The sequence below is a fragment of the Capsicum annuum genome, chromosome 1 (genome assembly GCF_002878395.1).
Source record: "Capsicum annuum cultivar UCD-10X-F1 chromosome 1, UCD10Xv1.1, whole genome shotgun sequence".
In the NCBI taxonomy this organism is placed as follows: Eukaryota; Viridiplantae; Streptophyta; class Magnoliopsida; order Solanales; family Solanaceae; genus Capsicum; species Capsicum annuum.
In genome coordinates this window covers 59,266,657-59,276,213 of record NC_061111.1, presented here as the reverse complement: position 1 = coordinate 59,276,213, position 9,557 = coordinate 59,266,657, and positions in this window count along the sequence as shown.

Here is a 9,557-nt window from a genome sequence, read left to right as displayed (position 1 = left end):
GAACTGAGCATTTGAACCTATGTTTTAAGACAACATAGCGCAAAAGAGAGTATGCTATTAGTACTTTTAACGTACAGGTACTTGAGATAGGGACTGACTAAAATACATATGAATACTGGACATGAATGTATGAACATGTAAAATAAATGCAAGACCAAGTTAAGAATGTACTGAAATAATATACAAAATTAACAGACTGAATAGCTGATAAATTAAACATTTGGCCATGCAAACCTATACTAATATAACCTGAGTACTGAACTAAAACTGTGGGAGCTATTATGTAATTGACATGCCCCAAGATGAGATAATCGGGGTCCAACCTATAACCACTGTTGGAAGGGTGTCAATACCTTGCCACTGGAACAAATAATGGCTACGTGGATCCACTAATTTGGTGTCCTGGAGGACTAGGGTGTCAGTCCTCTACTAGCGGGTGACCCCTAATAGAGTGTTAGTACTCTGCTGGCGAGTGACATCTCATAACCTATGCTGACTATGTAGTTCACTCGGTGCAAAATCCTACTCGAAACTAAACTGACATTGGTTCTAATTAAAGTTAATTAGACATCATAACAGATGAGTGCTCAAGAATATGATAATCTGAAAATGGTACTAAAATCAAGATCTGATTGACTGTTTGCTTGAAATAAAAAAACATGCATAAACACATAGGTATCAGGTGTTCAATAACCCACCATAACTGAATGATATTTCAAAATACCATAACATCATATAAAACACTGTAAGGAGATTCCTGATTCGAAGACTCAAATCATAAAGTATATCACTAAATTGATGAAATCCATGATTATAAGTATAAGAATGTGTTAAACTGTGGAGGACAATAACTCAGATGGTTTAATTTGTAACTTGATAAATTAACATCGTATTAAATGAACATAATATGAATTACTGAGATTTACAAGGCATGTAAGAGTAGAATTCACATGGGAAGCATAATTTCATGGTTTTTATTCAAAACTATTAAAAGAAAATCAAGTGAATTCTTACTTAACATTGAAATTTCATAACAAGAGGAAAAAGGGTTTACACTTGAAAAAAAGGATTTTTGGGAATCAATGGGTGGAAGGAACCCATTGATGAATACCCCACATACTTGAGTTGCTTGAATCCTTGAGGAAAAACTTGGAATTGGAACTTGAACGGTTGAATTCTTGGAAGAAACTCTAAATTTTATGTTCTTGGGAATAGGGGATGATTTCACGTTGTTAACTGGTGAGGAATAGGGCAAATAATGCCCCTCTTGGGTTTTAAATCATGAATTGGGCATTTAGGGTGAGGGGGAAAGATCAAAATTCCCCTTTTGACTTTAAATAAAGTTGCAAGAAGAAACAACCTCTGCGGCACGGAGGCTATCACGAAGACTAGCCTCCGTGACATGATGTGTATCATGTAGGCTAACCTCCATGATACATCATGTAGCACGGAGGTCCATCCTTCATGACACTCCTAAATCGCTGAGGTATTCTGCCTCTGTGGTTCAAAAACACCTTGAACCCCTTTCAAAAATTCTGAAACTTTCACAGATGATCCTTTTAACATCCCTAAACTTATTTTAACTCATAAATCAATGTTTAGAACTCGGGAAGGACAAAAATAAAATGTTCAAAATCTTGGGGTCTTAAAATGGCTAATTCTCTTGTACTTAGTATGAAATAAATGCCTTTAGGACTTTTAAACATATGGCGTATAGCTAAAAACTTGTCTAGGATCTTGTAGGGTATTACAATATCTCTCTCTTTTGATTATTCGTCCCCAAATAAAACTATTTACGCTGAGATACTAAGAAGAATGAGATCATGTACTGAATACTTATGAGCTAAATCATGGTTAAGTAACTAAATTTGAAACATGACTCATTGACTGAATTGGATTTATGAATGCATGCAATGACATAAGGATGGTTGGATAGCTAAGATAGGAAACGAGAAAATCAATTCAAGAGAAACCATTACCTCAAGATGAATCTGAATTCATAGAGAAAAGATAGGGATACTTGAATCGTATATCTGCTTCTGCTTCAAAAGTAGCTCCCTCAATGGACTGATTCCTCCATAGAAACATAACCAAAGGAACTTCTTTATTCCTTAACTTACGAATCTGACAATCAAGGATCTTAACTAGGAACTCTTCATAGAAAAAACTATCTTTCATGACCACACTATCTAATGGAACTACAAAAGCTAAGTCACCAATACATTTCTTTAGCAAAGAGACATGAAACACCAAATACATTGATGCCAATTCAGCAGGCAACTCCAATTCTTAAGCTACCTTCCTAAAATGGATCAAAATCCTTTATGGGTGCCAACATAGCATGGATTGATCTTCCCTTTCTTACCAAATATCTTCACCTTTTTCATAGGCAAAATATTTAAATAAACTAAGTCACCAACGTCAAACTCAAGATATCTCCTCCTTACATCTGCATAGGATTTCTGATGACTTTGGGCTTTCTTCAGCCTTTCTCGTATCAACTAAACTTTCACCATCGCCTCATAAAATAAATTTGTCCCTATCAAAGTAGAATCACCTACGTTAAACCAATCAATAGGAGATCTATATCTCCTTCCATAGAGAGCCTCGAATAAAGCCATTTAAATAGTAGAGTAATAGTTGTTGTTGTAGGTAAACTCAATCAAAGGTAAGTGGTCATCCCAACTACCCTTGAACTCGATAACATAAGCCCTCAACATATCCTCTATGGTCTGGATGGTCCTCTCTACCTAATCATCTGTCTGAGGATGAAAAGTAGTACTGAGATGAACTTAGGTATTAAGACCCTTCTAAAAAGCCTTCCAATAGTGTGAGGTAAAATGGGTACCTCTATTTGAAATGATGGTCAATGGAATCCATGCAACCTTACCAACTCCCCAAGATTGAGTATAGCATCGTCTTTGACTGAATACGAATTATGAACTGGCAAGAAATGGGCTAACTTGGTCATTCAGTCTACAATGACCCAAATCAAATCATGATGATGACGCATGGGTGGTAACTCTATTACAAAATCCATGTTCACCACCTCCAACTTCTAAGTGGTGATGCTGAACTACTAAAGCATACCACTAGGAATTTGGATCTCAACCTTAACCTGCTAACAATTTGAACTACTGAAGCGTACCACTAGGCCTTTGGTCATTCAGTCTATATCCTGTCTTGCTTTTCTTTCACTTCGGCCACCAATAAAGATTTTGAACCATTGTAAACCCATATACTACCTTTGGCCAAATCAACCAACGAACACCTAACCTAGCAAGCTGATGAACCTCATGGACTAACTCCTTCTTATCATTCTCAACATGTGCAACACTTACCATAGACAATCTACTAAGGTCATCGGCCACTACATTAGCCTTACCCGGGTGATAAAACATACTCATATCATAGTTCTTCAACAACTCCAGCCACCTTCTCTGACAAAGATTTAGATCCTTTTGAGTGAACACATACTATAGAATCTAATGATCCGTGAACATATGAACATGAACCCCACATAAATAATGCCTCCAAATCTTTAAGGCAAATACAACTACTGCCAACTCAATCTCATGGGTCGGGTAATTCTTTTTATAGGGTTTAAGCTGTCTAGAGGCATAGGCTATGACTTTACCTCACTTCATTAACACACAACCAAGACCAACTCTAGAAGCATCACAATGAACTTCAAACCCATCTGTGTCATCTGGTAAAGTCAAGACTGGAGAGAAAGTAAGTCGAGTCTTTAACTCCTGAAAACTCTTCTCCTAGGAATCTAGCCATTAAAATTTGATTTTTTTCTGGGTTAGTCGAGACATGGGAAAAGAAATAGAAGAAAATTCTTCAACAAACTATCTATAGTAACCAGCTAAATCTAAGAAACTCCTGATGTATAATGGAAAGATGGGTGTAGGCCAGTTTCTCACTGCTTCAATCTTTTGAGGGTCAACTTAAGTGTCATAACTGGAAATGATGTAACCAAGTAAATCTAATGATCTCAACAAGAATTCTCACTTGATGAACTTAGCAAATAATTTGTGATACTTAAGAGTCTATAGTACAATCCTCAAATAGTCTTCATGATCATCTTCACTACAAGAATAGACGAGGATGTCATCTATGAAGACTACGACTAACTTGTCCAAGTACTTCTTGATCACCCTATTCAACAATTCCATAAAAGCTACAGGATCATTCGTTAGTCCAAAAGATGTAACTAGGAATTCAAAGTGACCATACCGAATTCTGAAGGCTGTCTTCAAGATGTCACATTCTCTGACTCAAAGCTAATGATAGTTGAATCTGAGGTCTATCTTAGAGAAATATCTTATACGCTAAAGTTAGTTGAAGAAGTCATCAATCCTAGGGAGAGGGTACTTATTCTTTATTGTGACTTTGTTTAACCGACAATAGTCAATGCATATTCTAACGAAATCATCTTTCTTGTGCACGAAGAGAACTGAAGTACCCCACGAAGAAAACCTAATAAAACTCTAATTCAATTGTTCCTTCAATTCCTTAAGCTCAGCTAGAGCCATTTTGTAAGGTGGTATTGAGATGGTCTAGGTATATAGGAGGAGATATTTTGAAGTCAAATTCCCTTTTAGAAGGAACTCTGGGAAAATCTTTAGGGAACACTTCTGGAAATTCATTCTCTACTGGAACTGACTCAAGACTTAGATTTTAGAATTTTAGTCCTTGACTCGAACGAGATGGTAAATATATCCTTTGGATATCATCTTTCTTGCCTTAAGATAGGAGATAAACTGAACCTTAGGCACTGAAGTACTACCCTTTCATTCAATAATAGGCTCATTAGGGAATGGGAACTGGAAAATTTTATTTCTATACTAAATAGAGGCATAGCACGAATGGAGACAATCTATGCTAATAATGACATCAAAATCAATAATCTCTAACTCCATAAGGTTAACTAAAGTGACTTTCTAAGACACTGTGATCAGGCAATTTTTGTTTACCCATCTGTATACAATAGAACTACCCACTAGGGTAGACACTGAGAAAGGCTCTAATAAAATATCAGGACTAAAATTGAAGTCTAAATATATATATATAAGGATTTACAAAGGAAAATAAAGCTCCAGGGTCTAACAATGCATAAATATGAAGATGGAAAACTTGTAATGCAATATTGACCACATCAGGGGAACTTTCCTAATCATGTTGAGTTTGGAGAGAATAAATTCAATTTTAAAGCTCTCTACTGGTTGCACTAGAGATGGAACCCTACTGAGTAGGGCGACCTACAGGTGCTGTTGAAGAATTAGTCTACACCTACTAATGATTATTTCTACCTTTCCACATACCCAACGATCAATCCCTTATCCTATATCCTGACTTGCCATATACAGAGAATGCATCACTACCTACTCTACACTTACCCTGATAATTGTTAACCATATTTCCTACAAAGAAGATTGGTGCAACTAATATATACGCTACCCTGGGACTTAGATCCTGGCGTGCTTTGCTGACTATCTGGCCTGAACTTAGGCGTTGGTGCACTAGCTGAAGATGAGGTTGGAGCTGAAAATTTTTGGCAGAACTGAGAATGATTCTTGACATCAAACCTCTGGTAAGAAAAGTTGAAGCTACCTATTCTGTCCCTCTTATTTTCCCTTCCTTCTTCTTACACGTTTTCTCCTTAATCTTCTGAGCATGAACCATCAACCTAGAGAGATCCATTTTTTTATCGACATAGCTATCTTGCACTCCTTAACCACTTTCTTAGAAACTCTAGACATGAACCTACTCATCCTAGACCTAGAATCGGCCATCATAGTTGTAGCATACCTCTCCAACTAGGTGAATTTTAGTAAGTACTCCCTCACACTCATGTTACTTTGCTTCAGATTTATAAACGCATGCACCTTATCCTTCTTCAACTCTAATGGGAAAAACCTATCTAAAAAAGTTATGGAAAACTCCTCCCACTCTATAGGTCCTACCTCAACACCTCTGTTTTCCCTCCACTGCTTAAATCAAGTGTGAGTTACTCTTTGCAACTAATAAGTAGCTAAGTTAGCACTCTCACTAGAAGTGACATCTATAATGCCAGTCACCTTCTATACAAAGTCTAGAAACTTCTATGGATCCTTCTCATACTTGGATCCAGATAACACAGGAGGATTCATTTGAGTAAAGTATCAGATCCTAGCTATAGCCTTATTCAATACTAGATTAGTTAGCGTAACAACCTACTGGTTTTTTGAGTAGCCACAATCTGGCCAAAATAGTGAAAGCAGTCCTGAATTTGGTGTGGGAAACATGTTCGTTTAGGGGATCTTCCTGAATAGATGGTGGTGGTGCGGGCTGATCCTCATTTCTTCTTTTGTTATTTCTTCTAGGAGGCATTTTCTACAAATCAATGAAAAACAAGTTAGAAAAGGGAAATTCAATAGAGCTCACGCTCTTTTGCACTACATGAATATTAAAAGAAGGGAAAATTTCCCAAAACATCTTGTAGGGTCTTTCCCATAAGTGTAGAACTTCACACCCATGCACAAGACTCTACTCAATATGGCTTTCAGAAACCTTAGGGCGCTATAAGACCTTAGGTCTGATACCATATTTTGTGATGACCCGAGGATACCCCTAGTCATAACATGCTACTTAAGGCTAGAAGTGACGCCAATCTAATCCATGATCTAGTACCTGTTGTAAGCACTGAATAAAATAGTAATACAAGCATTATATGCGAAAGTTGAACTTCTAAAAGTTTTTTCAAGATGAAATACTAAAACAATACCCAACATTTCTAAAACTGTTGATAAAAAGAGAAACAGAAAAACTAGTTTTACTATCTGAAAGCCTCTAAAAACATGAGGAGTTGATAGGACAAACCCCCAACTAACTAAAATTGACTGAAATAAAAAAAACCACTAAAACAACTATAAATAACTTAGCCTTGATGGATGAGGACTCACCATAACTGTTACAGAGTGGTACTGAGCCGACTAAGGGCAATCGCAAAATAGAGCGTCCGAACCTATGTTATAAGACAACATAATGCAAAAGAGAGTATGCTATTAGTACTTTTAATATACTGATATGTGAGATAGGGATTGACTGAAATACATATGAATACTGAACATGAATTTATGAACATGTAAATGAATGCAAGACCAAATTCAGAAAGTATTGAAATAATCTGTAAAACTTACTAATTGAATAGGTAATAAATTGAACACTTGGTCATGTAAACCTGTACTGATATAACCTGAGTACTGAACTAAAATTATGGGAGCTATGATGTAATCAACATTCCCCAATCTAAGATAATCGGGGTCTAACCTATAACCCCAATTGAAAGTGTACCAATACCTTGCCATTGGTACTGACACTGGCAGCATGGATCCACTAATCTGGTGTCATGGAGGACTAGGGTCTTAGTCCTCTACTAGCGAGTGACCCCTAAGAGAGTGTCGTTCATCTACTAGAAGGTGACATCTCATAACCTACATTGTCTACATAGTTCTAAACTTAGGGACTGCTACTAAAGGTCTCAATCCTTTACTGGTGGGTGAGCCTTCATCCCTAGGTTCGCCTGGTTCTAAATCCTATTTTGAGCTAAACTGACACTATTTCTTATTAAAGTTAACTATACATCATAATTAATAAGTGCTCAAGAATATGATAATCTAAACATGGTAGTAAAATCATGATCTAACTGATAGTTTGCGTAAAATTGTAAACATGCATAAACACATAGGTATTGGGTGTTCATAATCCACCAGCACTTTATGATATTTTAAATACCACAACATTATTTAAAACATTGTAAGGAGATTCATGATTCAAACACCCAAAACATTAAGTCTATCACTAAATTGATGAAATCCATGATTATACGTATGAGAATGTCTTAAACTTTGGAGGACAACATGCTCACATGGTTTAATTCTTAACTTTATAAATTAACATGGTATCAACTAAACATGATATGAATGACTAAGATTTATAAGGTATGTAAGAGTATAATTCACATGGGAAGCACAATTTCATGGTTTGTATTCAAAGCTGTTAAAAGAAAATCAAGTAAATTCATGCTTAACATTGAAATTTTATAACAGGGAAAAAAGAATTTTCACTTGAAAAAAAAGGATTTTAGGGACTCAATGGGTGGAAGGAACCCATTCATAAATACCCCACATACCTAAGTTGCTTGAATCCTTGAAGAAAAATATGGAAGTGGAACTTGAATGGTCGAATTCTTAGAAGAAACTCTAAATTTTGTGTTCTTGGGAATGGGGGATGATTTCAAGTTGTTAACTAATTAGGAATGGGACAAATAATACCCCTCTTTGGTTTTAAATCATGAATTGGGTGTTTAGGGTGAGGTAAAAAGACTAAAATGCCCTCTTGGACCTTAAATAAAGTTACAGGAAAAGACAGCCTCTGCGGCACGGAGGCTATCACAGAGACTATCTTTCGTGACAAATCATGTATCACGAAGGCTAAACTCCATGATACACTATATATCACGAAGGTCTATCCTCTATGATACTCCTAAATTGCGGAGGTATTCTGCCTCTATGGTTTAAAAATACCTCGAACCCCTTTCAAAACTTCCTATACTCTATGAATGACGCTTTTAACATCCATAAATATATTTTAACTCATAAATCATGTTTCGAACTCAAGAAGTCCAAAAATAAAATGTTCAAAATCTTGGTGTCTTAAAATGGCTAAGTCTCTTGTAGTTATTGTGAAATAAATGCCTTTGGGACATCTAAACATGTGATGTATAGCTTAAAAAAGGTGTAGATTTTTGTGGGGTATTACACTCACACTCACAAGAGAAGCTCCACCAATGTGCATCAAATACTATAGTCTTTCTCTTTGTTTCTTTACCTTAGCTTTCAGACAGTCGGGTCAGCATCACTATAGGAATTTACTTGGCTTTTAATGTAGGCTTTGGGTCTAGTATGGTAAATATGGACATTTTTAGTGACTAATCCTCCTTGGCACTATAATTACTTTGGGGGTCAACTTAGAAATTCCCTGGGTTTTGGTCCCTAGAAATTTCCTGGGTTTTGGACATTCTGGACATTATACGACTTATACTACTAGTCGTATAGTAAGGATACTGGTCAAGTGACCCAGTGGTATATTGTCCAGTGTTGGGTGGTGTTAGGTGGTTGAGTTTTTGGAATGGGTATGAGTCGTATGGTGGGTGGCAGGTCGTATGGTAGGGTTTTTCTTCACTCAATCTGAAACTTGGTAACTTAACTTAGATCTGAGTACGAATGGCTTACCATAAGTCATAAGATAGGGTATGAGTGGTATAGTCCAATTCATATGTTAGACAGTGTCAATGCCTCTTGATTCTGCCTAAGGTACGGGTTAAAGGTACTACTTATATAGTAGGGTATGGTTTGTCTTAGGTGTTCGTATGTTGGTCAGTGTTTGGGGTCCAATGGATGCCCATGGTATGAGTAGTGGGTAACACTCATATGATAGGGTATAGGTTATATGGTGGAGTCATACCCTCCAGCAGGAAATTAATATAGTTAAGTTGGGAGTATTTTGGA